The following is a 7951-nucleotide window of genomic DNA, read 5'->3' as shown; positions in this document are numbered from 1 at the left end:
GCTTAGAGAAGCTAAAGCACAACAATCAAGAGAAAACCTTACAGAGAATCTCGAAAAAGAGAGAGACATGGCCGAACCCAATAACAATGGTGGAGGCGCAAGGAGGATGCTTGGTGATTATACTACACTTACTTCCAAGTTTGATGGAAGAAGCATCTCAATCTCTGCCATTGGAGCAAACAATTTTGAGCTGAAGCCTTAACTAGTTGCTCTAATGCAACAGAACTGCAAGTTTTATGGACTTCCATCAGAAGATCTCTATCAGTTTTTAACTGAGTTCTTGCAGATCTGTGAGACTGTTAAGACTAATGGAGTAGATTATGAAGTCTACAGACTCATGCTTTTCCCTTTTGCTGTAAGAGACAGAGCTAGAACATGGTTGGACTCACAACCTAAAGATAGCCTGGACTCTTGGGATAAGCTGGTCACGGCCTTCTTAGCTAAGTTCTTTCCTCCTCAAAAGCTGAGCAAGCTTAGAGTGGATGTTCAGACCTTCAAACAAAAAGATGGTGAATTCCTCTATGAAGCTTGGGAAAGATACAAGCAGATGGCCAAAAGGTGTCCTTTTGACATGCTTTCAGAGTGGACCATTCTAGATATATTCTACTACGGTCTATCTGAGTTCTCTAATATGTCACTGGACCATTCTGTAGGTGGATCCATTCACCTGAAGAAAATGCCTGCAGAAGCTCAAGAACTTATTGACATGGTTGCAAATAACCAATTCATGTACACTTCTGAAAGGAATTCTGTGAGTTATGGGATGCCTCAAAGGAAGGGAGTTCTTGAAATTGATGCTCTGAATGCTATATTGGCTCAAAACAAAATGTTGACCCAGCAAGTCAACATGATTTCTCAGAGTCTGAATGGATGGCAAAATGCATCCAATAGTACTAAAGAGGCATCTTCTGAAGAAGAAGCTTATGATCCTGAGAACCATGCAATGGCAGAGGTGAATTACATGGGTGAACCTTATGGAAACACCTATAATGCACCATGGAGAAATCATCCAAATTTCTCATGGAAGGATCAACAGAAGCCCCAACAAGGCTTTACTAATGGTTGAAGAAACAGGCTTAGCTATAACAAGCCTTTTCCATCATCTTCTCAGCAATAGACAGAGCATTCTGAGCAGAGCTCCTCTAGCTTAGCAAACATAGTCTCTGATCTGTCTAAGGCCACTTTAAGTTTCATGAGTGAAACAAGGTCCTCCATCAGAAATTTGGAGGCACAAGTGGGCCAGCTGAGTAAGAAAGTTACTAAAACTCCTCCTAGTACTCTCCCAAGAAATACTAAAGAGAATCCAAAAACAGAGTGCAAGGCCATTGATATAATCAAAATGGCCGAACCTAGAGAGGAAGGGGAGGATGTGAATCCCAATGAGGAAGACCTCATGGGACGTCTCCTAGACAAGAAGGAGTTCCCTATTGAGGACTTAAAGGAATCTGAGGCTCATTTAGAGACCATAGAGATTCCATTGCACCTCCTTCTGCCATTCATGAGCTCTGAGAACTATTCTTCCTCTGAAGTGGATAAAGATGTAACTGGAGAGCAAGTTGCTCAATATCTAGGAGCCATCATGAAGCTGAATGCCAAGTTGTTTGGTAATGAGACTTAGGAAGATGAACCTCCTTTGCTCATTAGTGAACTAAATACATGGGTTCAGCAAACTTTACCTCAAAAGAAACAAGACCCTGGTAAATTCTTAATACCTTGCACCATAGGCACCATGACCTTTAAGAAGGCTCTGTGTGACCTGGGGTCAGGAATAAATCTTATGCCACTCTCTGTAATGGAGAAACTGGGGATATTTGAGGTACATGCTGCCAAATTCTCATTAGAAATGGCAGACAAGTCAATAAGACAAGCTTATGGATTGGTAGAGGATGAGTTAGTGAAGGATAAAGGCCTTTACATCCCTGCTGATTTCATAATCTTAGACACTAGGAAGGAGAAGGATGAATGCATCATCCTTGGAAGACCCTTCCTAGCCACAGTAGGAGTTGTGATTGATGTTGACAGAGGAGAACTAGTCCTTCAATTGAATATGGATTACCTTGTGTTTAAAGCTCAAGGATCTTCCTCTGCAACCATAGAGAGGAGGCATGAAAAGCTTCTCTCAATACAGAGTCAAACAAAGCCCCCACAATCAAACTCTAAGTTTGGTTTTGGGAGGCCACAACCAAACTCTAAGTTTGGAGTTGAACCCCCATATTCAAACTCCAAGTTTGGTGTTGGGAGGTCCCAACAATGCTCTGAACATCTATGAGGCTCCATGAAAGCTCACTGTCAAGCTATTGACATTAAAGAAGTGCTTATTGGGAGGCAACCCAATTTTTATTTATTTATCTATATTATTCATTTATGTTTTATTAGGTTCATGATCATGTGGAGTCACAAAACAATTACTAAAATTAAAAACAGAATCAAAAACAGCAAAAGAAATAGCACACCCTGGAAGAAGAGCATACTGGCGTTTAAACGCCAGTAAGGAGCATCTGGCTGGCGTTTAACGCCAGAACAGAGCATGGATCTGGCATTAAACGCCAGAAACATGCAGCAATCTGGCGTTTAAACGCCAGGATTGCACTCTGAGGAAAGCTGGCATTTAAAGGGGGGGTTCCTCAGTAGCTCAGTGGTAGAGCGGTCGGCTGTTAACTGACTGGTCGTAGGTTTGAATCCTACTTTGGGAGGTTTGGTTCATTCCGAATTCATGAATTCGAAATGAAAGGGTTGGGTTCACTTTGACCATTAAAAGTAAGTAACCCGTTCCCCCTGTCTTTTGTTTGTCTCTATTGCATTCTATCTCATCGTACTACAGGACGCTTACCTAGCCAACATTTAGATCCGGCTCTACCCAAAGTTTTCTGGTTTACCCCAACATTCTCCACTTGTCCGACTGTTGCTGAGCAGTTTTTGGATATCAAACGGACCTCCCCAGAAGGTAATTTTAATGTGGCTGATTTCCCCTCTTTTGCAATCAGTTTTGCTACAGCACCTGCTGCTCTAGCTAAGCCAGCAACAAGCATCAAGCTGGCGTTAAACGCCAGAAACAAGCATGGAAGTGGCATTCAACGCCAGAGACATGCTGCAGAGTGGCGTTGAATGCTAGAAATAAGCATCAACCTGGCGTTAAACGCCAGGATTGCATGCAGAGAGCGTTTTACACGCCTCATTGGTGCAGGGATGATAAATCCTTGACACCTCAGAATCTGTGGACCCCACAGGATCATCTCAGGATCTGTAGATCCCACAGGATCCCCACCTACCTCAACTCACCTTCTCTCTTCTTCACACAATCCAAAAACACTCTTCCCCAAACATCATTCACCAATCACCTCAATCTCTCTTTCCAATTACCCCTTTACCACTCACATCCATCCACTCTTCCCCATAAACCCCACCTACCTTCCAATTCAAAATCCCTTTTTCACCCAAACCCACCCTAAATGACCGAACCTACTACCCTCTCCCTCCACTATATAAACCCTCCATCCTTCATCATTTTCACACAACACAACCCTCTTCTCTCTCCCTTGGCCGAATACACACCTCTCTCCCTCTCCTCCATATTTTCTTCTTCTTCTTCTTCTATTCTTTCTTCTTTTCCTCGAGGGCAAGCAATATTCTATGTTTGGTGTGGTAAAAGCATAATTTTTTTGTTTTTCCATAACCATATATGGCACGTAAGGCCGGAGAAACCTCTAGAAAGAGGAAAGGGAAGACAAAAGCTTCCACCTCCGAGTCATGGGAGATGGAGAGATTATTCTCAAAGGTCCATCAAGACCACTTCTATGAAGTTGTGGCCAAGAAGAAGGTGATCCCCGAGGTCCCTTTCATGCTCAAGAAAAATGAGTATCCAGAGATCCGACATGAGATTAAAAGTAGAGGTTGGGAAGTTCTCACCAGCCCCATTCAACAAGTCGGAATCTTAATGGTTCAAGAGTTCTATGCTAATGCATGGATCATTAGAAACCATAATCAAAGTATGAACCCGAATCCAAAGAATTACCTTACAATGGTTCGAGGAAAATACTTAGATTTCAGTCTGGAAAATGTAAGGTTGGCATTCAACTTACCTATAATGCAAGAAGACGCACGCCCCTACACTAGAAGGGTCAACTTTGATCAAAGGTTGGACCAAGTCCTCATAGACATATGTGTGGAAGGAGCTTAATGGAAAAGAGACTCAAAAGGCAAGCCGGTTCAATTAAGAAGAGTGGACCTCAAGCCTGTGGCTAGAGGATGGTTGAAGTTCATGCAACACTCCATCATCCCCATTAGCAACCGATTCGAAGTTACTGTGGATCGGGCCATCATGATCCATAGCATCATGATTGGAGAGGAAATAGAAGTTCATGAAGTCATCTCTCTTGAATTCTACAAAGTAGCCGAAAAGCCCTCCACCATGGCAAGGCTAGCTTTTCCTCATCTCATTTGCCATCTATGCTACTCAGCTGGAGTTGTCATAGAAGGAGACATCCTTATTGAAGAGGACAAGCCTATCACTAAGAAAAGGATGGAGCAAACAAGAGAGCCCATTCATGGATCTCAAGAGACGCATGAGGAAGCTCATCATCAAGGAATCCCTGAGATGCCTTAAGGGATGCATTTTCCTCCAAACAACTATTGGGAACAACTCAACACTTCTCTAGAAGACTTGAGTTATAACATAGACCAACTAAGGGTGGAGCATCAAGAGCACTCCATCATTCTCCATTAGATTAGAGAAGATCAAAGAGCAATGAGGGAGGAGCAACAAAGGCAAGGAAGAGACATAGAAGAGCTCAAGGACATCATTGGTCCTTCAAGAAGAAGGCGCCACCATCACTAAGGTGGACTCATACCTTAACTTCCTTGTTCTTATCTCTCTGTTTTTCGGTTTTTGAGCTTCATGTTTGTCTATGTTTGTGTCTTTATTACATGATCATTAGTATTTAGTAACTATGTCTTAAGGCTATGAATAATTCCATAAATCCTTCACCTTTCTTAAATGAAAAATGTTGTAATACAAAAGAACAAGAAGTACATGAGTTTCGAATTCATCCTTGAAATTAGTTTAATTATATTGATGTGGTGACAATACTTTTTGCTTTCTAAATGAATGCTTGAACAATGCATATTTTTGATCTTGTTGTTTATGAATGTTAAAATTGTTGGCTCTTGAAAGAATGATGAACAAAGAGAAATGTTATTGATAATCTGAAAAATCATAAAATTGATTCTTGAAGCAAGAAAAAGCAGTGAAAAAAGCAAAAGCTTGCGAAAAAAAAAGAAAAATTTGGCGAAAAAAATTTAAAGTAAAAAGAAAAAGCAAGCAGAAAAAGCCAATAGCTCTTTAAACCAAAAGGCAAGAGCAAAAAGCCAATATCCCTTAAAATCAAAAGGCAAGGGTAAAAAGGATCCAAGGCTTTGAGCATCAATGGATAGGAGGGCCCAAGGAAATAAAATCCAGGCCTAAGCGGCTAAATTAAGCTGTCCCTAACCATGTGCTTGTGGCATGCAAGTCCAAGTGAAAAGCTTGAGAATGAGTGGTTAAAGTCGTAATCCTAAGCAAAAAGAGTGTGCTTAAGAGCTCTGGACACCTCTAACTGGGGACTTTAGCAAAGCTGAGTCACAATCTGAAAGAGTTCACCCAGTCATGTGACTGTGGCATTTATGTATCCGGTGGTAATACTGGAAAACAAAGTGCTTAGGGCCACGGCCAAGACTCATAAAAGTAGCTGTGTTCAAGAATCAACAAACTTAACTAGGAGAATCAATAATACTATGTGAAATTTTAAGTTCCTATAGATGCCAATCATTCTAAACTTCAAAGGATAAAGTGAGATGCCAAAATTGTTCAGAAGCAAAAAGCTACAAGTCCCGCTCATCTAATTAGAACTAATATTCATTAATATTCTGAGATTTATAGTATAATCTCTTCTTTTTATCCTATTTGATTTTCAGTTGCTTGGGGACAAGCAACAATTTAAGTTTGGTGTTGTGATGAGCAGATAATTTATACGCTTTTTTTGGCATTATTTTTAGGTAGTTTTTAGTAGGATCTAGCTACTTTTAGGGATGTTTTTATTAGTTTTTATGCAAAATTCATTGCACTCGAAATGGATTTTCTGGAGTGACAAAACTCCAAATGGCATGCTCTTAACTGCGTTGGATGGTAGACATCTAGAGCTTTCCATTAATAGATAATAGTCCATACTTTATTCGAGTTTAGATGACGCAAACTGGTGTTCAACGCCAGTTCCATGCTGCATTCTAGAGTCAAACGCCAGAAACACGTCACAAACCAGAGTTAAACGCCAAAAACACGTTACAACTTGGCGTTTAACTCCAAGAGAAGCCTCTGCACGTATAAAGCTCAAGCTCAGCCCAAGCACACACCAAAGTGGGCCCCGAAAGTGGATTTCTGCACTTAAACTTATTTCTGTAAACCCTAGTAACTAGCTTAGTATAAATAGAACTTTTTATTATTGTATTCACATCTTTGGGAAGTTGAGTCTTTGACCAGTCGAGTCTTTTGACCACATCTTTGGACGTTTAGTGCTTATACTTTGGGGGCTGGCCATTTGGCCATGCCTGAACCTTGATCAGTTATGTATTTTTCAACGGTGGAGTTTCTACACACCATAGATTAAGGTGTGGAGCTCTGCTGTACCTCGAGTTTTAATGCAAAGTACTACTATTTTCTATTCAATTTATGCTTATTCTTGTTCTAAGATATTTGCTGCCCTTCAACCTTATGAACGCGTGCTTGACAACCACTTCCGTTCTACCTTAGACTGAGCGTATATCTCTTGGATTCTTTGATCAGAATCATCGTGGTATAAGCTAGAATGCTTTGGTGGCCACTCTTGAGAATCTGGAAAGTCTAAACCTTGTCTGTGATATTCCGAGTAGGATTCAAGGATTGAATGGCTGTGATGAGCTTCAAACTCGCGATTGTTGGGCGTGGTGACAGACGCAAAAGAATCAATGGATTCTATTCTGACATGATCGAGAACCGACAGATGATTAGCCGTGCTGTGACAGAGCATTTGGACCATTTTCACTGAGAGGATGGAAAGTAGTCATTGACAACGATGATGCCCTACATACAGCTTGCCATGGAAAGGAGTAAGAAGGATTGAAGGAAGGCAGTAGGAAATCAGAGATTCAACAGGGACAAAGCATCTCCATACACTTATCTGAAATTTCCACCAATGATTTACATAAGTATCTCTATCTTTATTTTATGCTTTATTTATTATTATTTTTGGAAACCTTTATAACCATTATAATCTGCCTGACTGAGATTTACACGGTGACAATAGCTTACTTCATACCAACAATCTCCGTGGGATCGACCCTTACTCACGTAAGGTTTATTACTTGGACGACCCAGTGCACTTGCTGGTTAGTTGTGCGAAGTTGTGAAGAATGTTAGTGAACCATAGTAGTGTGCACCAAGTTTTTGGAGCCATTACTAAACACTGTTCGAGTTATGAAAAGAGTAAATCACAATTTTTCCTATCACACCTCCCGAGGTTTAAATACTTCGGTTTATAGATTTTAGGGGTTTGTACTTGTGACAAGTAAATTTTTGTATGAAAGGATTATTGTTGGTTTAGAGACTATACTTTACAACGAGATTTTATTTGTGTAATCTAACTGAGCGCCTGATGCACGAAATTGTGATCAATACTTTTCACAACTCAAATAATCTCCGGTGATGAATCCAAGAACTTGGTGTTCAATACCATGGCATAAACACAACTTCGCACAACTAACCAGCAAGTGTACTGGGTCGTCCAAGTAATAAACCTTACGCGAGTAAGGGTCGATCCCACAGAGATTGTTGGTATGAAGCAAGCTATGGTCACCTTGTAAATCTTACTCAGGCAAACTCAAATGGTTATGAATGATGAATAAAACATAAAGATAAAGATAGAGATACTTATGTAATTCATTG

The 7951-nt window shown here is 40.6% G+C and overlaps 2 non-coding genes across 2 annotated transcripts; one reads left to right on the top strand and one right to left on the bottom strand.

Moving 5' to 3' along the window:
* Nucleotides 1-469: 469 nt before the first annotated feature.
* Nucleotides 470-577, bottom strand: LOC127745252 (small nucleolar RNA R71). The gene has a single exon (XR_008006449.1). It is a non-coding gene; the product is annotated as a small nucleolar RNA R71 (small nucleolar RNA).
* A 2044-nt stretch (nt 578-2621) lies between these two features.
* TRNAN-GUU (transfer RNA asparagine (anticodon GUU)) lies at nt 2622-2693 on the top strand. Its single transcript has one exon. It is a non-coding gene; the product is annotated as a tRNA-Asn (tRNA).
* The last annotated feature ends 5258 nt before the right edge of the window (nt 2694-7951 follow it).

Source organism: Arachis duranensis, chromosome 2 (assembly GCF_000817695.3).
Source record: "Arachis duranensis cultivar V14167 chromosome 2, aradu.V14167.gnm2.J7QH, whole genome shotgun sequence".
In the NCBI taxonomy this organism is placed as follows: Eukaryota; Viridiplantae; Streptophyta; class Magnoliopsida; order Fabales; family Fabaceae; genus Arachis; species Arachis duranensis.
This window is presented reverse-complemented; position numbering and strand designations above follow the sequence as displayed.